The sequence below is a fragment of the Ostrinia nubilalis genome, chromosome 17, assembly GCF_963855985.1.
Source record: "Ostrinia nubilalis chromosome 17, ilOstNubi1.1, whole genome shotgun sequence".
NCBI lineage: Eukaryota > Metazoa > Arthropoda > Insecta > Lepidoptera > Crambidae > Ostrinia > Ostrinia nubilalis.
In genome coordinates this window covers 7,245,748-7,252,223 of record NC_087104.1, presented here as the reverse complement: position 1 = coordinate 7,252,223, position 6,476 = coordinate 7,245,748, and positions in this window count along the sequence as shown.

Below are 6,476 nucleotides of genomic sequence, written 5' to 3'. Positions count from 1 at the left end.
GCATTTTCTTCTTGCACACCACCACACATCACACTTCATGTTCACTGCTGAAGGCACACATCACATTTCATGTTCACTGCTGAAGGCACACACTACAATTTTCACAAGATTATTATCGAATATAGGAATATGTTTAAATATTTCACAGATACAGTTGGTAGCTACCTATTCGCAACAGCTATTTGCAGTTTTGGTAACTTTTCGCCAGAAGCTTCTTTGCACTTTGAATTTAAATTGATACACAATTTTATTAGAAGGACTTAGAAAACTTTTCAAACTACCCACATTGCTAATGACTCTACAAATTGAGTCTATGGTCACATCTTTCATAGAGCCTAATGATCTTCACAAACTACGTTTCTAAATAATTGCTGTTAAATAAGCAAGCCTCTACAAGTACAAGTTAAATTCCAATATTTGCATCTGCATTGCAATCTTTATTTATTTATCTTTGTCTCTAACAGACAAGAAAATAACATTATTAAAAACGTACTCGATATTATACTATCCATGTAGCAAAAGCTTGACAAAACCTTTAACAGGCTACTAATAGTGTCTTGGAGTATCTTCCCTCTCAGGTTAGGGGTGCACAAAGGCGGCACATCAAAGGCCCGGATCAAAGGCCAGATAACCGGATAAACCCTATCGGGGACCGTTTGATATCCGATTGTTGGCAACCCTAAAAGGTCTAACACCTTTACAAGCTGTTAAAGTATTGTCTTTTGTTAGTGCCGCTTTGTGGAAATCGGCACGTGATAGGTTAATGTAAAGTGGGATTTAGTTTTATCGATTTTGGATCAGAAAATACTGCTACTGATACGATTTTATCGCTACTTCTTAAGAGCGAAGTGTTGGTTATTATATATTTATGATACGTTTTTTTTGGGGACAAAATACTTTTATGATTATGCTGCTAGCTAGGTATGGATTTGTTTGTCGCTCAACACCTGAATGGATTTAAATAATGAATATTCTTTCAAATTATGATCACACAGTCGTGTAATAAGTTCCTATGTTGATATGAACTAACATCAAAGTAACAATATTTTAAATAGGTTAAATCAAGGTTCATATTCTCACTGAATTCTCAAATTTATTGGTATAACAATTCAGTTAATTTAATAACCCCATTTAGACGCTTATGATTGCATAATAGCGCTACAAAAGCGCGAACGGATATCACTGAAATCCGCACAAACACCCAGGTGCATCAAACAACAAATCCCGTAGCATCGTTTAGTCTCGACAATCAGTGCTTGTTTCGTTGCAGTAATCCAGCGATGTCCGGCGTCCGGACCCGGTTGCCGGATTACCGGACGGCCCGGTTGTCCGGATTACCGGTTCGTGCCCCCGCAACAGACCCTGCGATTAGTCCAGTGCCCTTCTTGCGAGTTCGACTACGGAAATAGTTAAGTAGAAACAAATATTGATTGAGTGCTTTCCTTTATGAATGTGCTGTCATTTGTGTTGGTTATGTTGCTGTATTATTTAGATTTTTTATTTATGTTTTAATTATGATTTATTTTTATTTTGACATGTTATGAATGAAAAATGTGTAATTGAATGTAGGTACTATCTGTATGATTTAAATCCTTGCCGCAAATGCGATAAATTTATCAGTGCAAATAGCTTTTAATTTGGGTCGACATCAAAGCGGTGTGTTGAATGTTGATACACATGGCTTTGGGTAATGCGGCAAGGATCAAAACCAATAACCTGATCATGTGACTGGATATAGTATTTGTATGAACTGTTGCACGTATGTGGTGTATCCAGATCTGTGTCGAAACAGCGTGCGATTATTGAACACACTTGATTTCCAAAGTGGATCGTTTATAATAAACGGTTCTCCAGTTCAACAATTGAGTGTTGTTTGCCAGATCTGTGCTTCCTTATTCGAGAGGTTATTTGGAAGGTAATGTACGACAGTTTGTTCAGTAGCAAGCGAATCCGCGACGCGCTATCGGACGACCTGTAAGGTACATCGCCTCTCAGTACACCTCTCGAATTGGGAACGCTCTAGAAGAAAGAAGATGGAGAAGAAAGAAGATAACCATTACTTGAAGGTCACGCGTATTCTTGGGGAATTAACACACATTGTGAGATGTTATTGCTTGAGAATACACGTAGCTGACAAGGAAAAAAGCATCAGTATCTTCAATCAAGTCAGGAGGATGTGGCGATTGTCTTCTATCACGATCTGTGAGGTACACGTATCCTGATAGAGGAGAAAACAACAGTAGCTCCTAGAGCTAATGTAGAATTAGATCTGTATAAAATGTGCTTGCTTGTGAAATTGTCGAAATGTTGCAAATTATTATGAACGAACCTTGTTCAATAACTCCTCCAGTCATTTTTATTTTACTGAAAAAAAATATACCAACCGAATTGAGAACCTCCTCCTTTTTGTCGAAGTCGGTTAAAATAGCGTTTTTCACATTTTACCTACAAGACGACAATTTCACAGGTCAACACCAAATGTGACAGTTACATGTATTTAAATGTATGTAATATTGATGTTACTAGTAAGTAGATGATCATACGTATTTGGAAACAGTACCTATAAATGTTCTACACTGATTGCCTGAAAGTAATAAGATTATGAAACACATAGCCTGAAAAGTGTACCTACCTATCTACCTAATATTGTGCGATATTGTAATACTTTTTTGCTGTACCTTTAAAAGAATGATAGGGTTCCAGTGTATGCTGCTAGCAGTTGCAGAAGTGTATCTTGGAAATTAACAATACTAGGCCGAGTTGCACCTTCTAACTTTAACAGTAACTATAACCGGTGTTTTTTGTAAGGAGTTTGACAGATTTTTGACGTTTGTTAAAGTTAAAGGAAGATGGTGTAACCCAGCCTAAATATTTAAAAGGTAGTGTCATTATTTTAGAAATGTAACCAATAATTACTCTGCATGATACGTACTTAATAAAGTGTTTAGGTTCTATGAAAGCTACGTGTAGCAGTAAGGCTTGTATTCTGAAACAACATTTAAAAGTTATTCAAACTCAATCATTCGTCAGTGGAAAGGAAAAAATGCTAAAGCGCCATTTTGGCCAAAATGAGTTATATACATTGTTGGATAGGATTTTTTTTTCTGCGTCGATCTATCTAGGTTTCAACTCAATCCGATGACTTTTTTGGCGCTTTAGCACTTTGAAAATTTTAAGTATTTCTAAAATCACCGCCCTCGTCGCTGCTAAAACGACGTGTTTTCAGTGTTTTTGCAACAAGTGTCGCGTAAGGGTTTTTTTGCTGGCAAAATATTTTTGCTTTCACAACATTAAGTATTTTTTTGTTATTTAAGAACTCGAATGACCTGTTACTTTAGCAATTCGAGCTTTTTGAGTTTTATAGTTCATTGGTATATTAGTAGTTATTCATGGTTGTAGTTCAAAATGATTTGGCGTGTAAGCAAAAGTAAGTGAACAAGATTCGATTAATTTTGGCGCTTTAGCAAAAAGTAGCCATTTTTTAATAAGCTTTAAAGTATTTTAGCGAAAATGAGAGCATTAATCAAAGCAAAAACTATAGTAGTTAAGTATTATTAACAAAGACATCTCAAACACACTTGTGACTATAAGCACACACTACGCACTCGGGTCACTCACAAGTGCCTGCAAAGATGCAAGAATATTGCAACTATCCAAATAAATAATTTGCTCCCTGGGCACACATTTATGCCGGTGGATTCAATGCACTCAGTCATTGAAAAAAAGTGTTCGTTCGTTTCAGCCCGAACGATATCCACTGTGGGTTCCCCAAGGCCAGGCCTCCCCCAAGGATTTTCACAAAGACCGGGCCCGCCCCGCTCGCATCCAGGCACCTCCTGCAACCACCACCTCCAGATCGTCGGTCCACCTAGTGGGAGGCCTGCCCTCATCACGACTTCCGGCTCGTGGTTGCTACTCTTTTTCCAGAAATTTTCTACCCCTGCAGCCATCAGCTCTGCAAGCTACGTGCCCCGCCCACTGCCACTAGATTTTAGCGATTCTGCGGGCTATGTCAGTCACTTTAGTTCCCCTGCGGATCTCCTCATTTCTGATTCGATCACGCAGGGAAACTCCGAGCATAGCACGCTCCATCGCTCTTTGGGCGACCTTGACCCTTCTTATGAGGCCTATATAAGCGACCACGTCTCAGATCCACAAGCCAAGAAAAAAGGGTAACAAACACTATTGTATGGGCGCCGCGCCGTCTAATTGGCCTGCCTGCAGTATATGCTGCTCTATCAAGAAAAGTTCCCAAACTAATGGCAAGATAAGTCTTTCCCTGGCTTCTTGAGGATGAAGTGAGCCGTCTTCCATTGTTTGGGGAAATACGCTATAGATAGGCATTTGTTTGTAATTTCCATGAATATCTCCCTTTCGCTACGAATAGCTCTGGTACATAAATATCGGCGGGAAACCATCCGGTCCCGGGGCTTTCTTTGGATTTTGCACGTTAAGCACGGCCTCCACTCCTGCCTCGGTAAAGGGGGATCGTTTGCTGTTTGCTCTTCTTAAGTTTCGCTCTCTATCAGTTGTCGGTGACGCGTGTGGTGTGGTTTATCTATTGTCATGGAATCATCTGGATCAGCTGATTGTTCTGGGCACTCTGCCCAGTCTTGCCGTTAAAACCATTCAGGAGCATGTCCTCTTGTCTCTGGAGCTTTCCCGATGACTCCATAGATTCTATCCCACATGTTTTCTCTCTCATGTGTCGAGCAGAACTTTGTTTGCGCCTCGCTGGTCTTCTGTGCGTATTCTTGTTGCCGCACTTTCACCCAGACAGAGAGAATAGGTTATGGCGTTGTGGTCTGAAGTGACTAGCGTTCTGTCCACTTTCTCTTTAATCCTACCCAGTAGTGGCTTACTGCACGCTAACACATTCACTTTGCTTGTGCGCAATCTGCCCTGTCGATATTTTTTGAAAGAAGGAACTGTAAGCTTCACCTAAGCTTTCGGAAACGCTGCCCCACCATTGGTTGTAGGCGTTCACGTCTCCCCCTATAATGATTTTTTGGGTGTTTAGCTTTTTCATACCGCTTTGTGCGTTATATCTAAAGCTCAAATTGGATTGTCTCCCTCATAATACACGGACACAATTCCTAGTTTTAGCCTGCCTGCCTCCAGTGTTACCGCGGCCTCCGTCTCCGTGACTAGTTAGGGGTCGTGAATGACTCAATCGGTCACCAAAGACTATAATCGCGGCTTTGACTGGTTTCTGCCGATTGAGGGTGCACTTAATGACTTTTGAACCAGGAAATTGCTTAACCCTCCACTGGATCCTATGTAGGGTTCTTGAACGAGTGCTATGGTTATGTCCTTGTCCTCGGCTGCTTGCAGCAGTTCGGCAGTGGCTTGCTTGGAGCGTCTCAGGTTAGCTCAGATGATGTTGAGCTTTCACAAATCAAATCAAATCTCCCAAAAGACCACGGACACGGTCTTTTAGGAGATTTGAACTCTGCATGTTTAGGATGCTCTTAGCAGTATGCTGTTCTGGAAAGCGCTAAGTAGTCCTACTTTTGTTTTTCTGGGCATTCATCACTTTATCACTGAATGCCATGTAGTGGTGGATGTTGGATGTGACAGTTCTCGCCCTCGCATTTTTTCCACGATAGTGGTGTGCCTTATTTTCAGGCTGGACAGTTTAGCCATGAGTAAGTTCCTCCGCAGTTCCTCTTCCTCTTTGCATAGGGCTTTTGTATGTCCAAAACAGAGGCATTTGGCGCATTTCACTAGTGGGGTCTTCTACCGGTTTTATCTCCAGACCTATGTGGACTGCCCCCGCCTCGAACAAGCGTTTGTACAGAATGGGCGACACTTCCATCCATAGCATTGTAGAGTTTCTTATTTTGGGCCTTTAGATTGTCATCCTTTTCCACCTTTAGACCTTTGATTTTGAAGTCAAAAGTGGTTCTGACGGTCTTATGACATTGTCGCCGGTGCGTCTTTCCGTTCTATACATGGCCAGAACGCACCCATAGGAAACTGCTCGTGTACAATTTGGAGTGTCTCTTTGTAAATCGGTCACTACAAACTATACACGAATTTTGCGTACTGATCGTGTATAGTTTGATTCGTGGATGGATTCCGTCTTCGCTCCAAACTATACTACACCACTTACAGTTGACTAGAGTGTGTTTAGTTGATTTGATTTAATAAAATATGGAATTATATTTAAAATTATTACATTTATTAGATATTATGCTCTTGCTTTGTCCTCGAGATTAGAAATAAGAACTACCTATGTAGATCACGTACGGTGATGCCATTTTTAAATTCATTAATTATTACATAAAATATTATTATTTTACTGAATCTACATAGTTATTATTATAATAAATCTAGATTTATAACACTAATGTAAGTAAGTGGTTTCTGAAATTAAATTGATTAGGTAGATTTCTTTTTTTTTATTAGTGAGAGTGAATGAAGAAAGTTAAACGTGCATTATTAACTAAAATTATCGACCGTTTGGTGTAGTG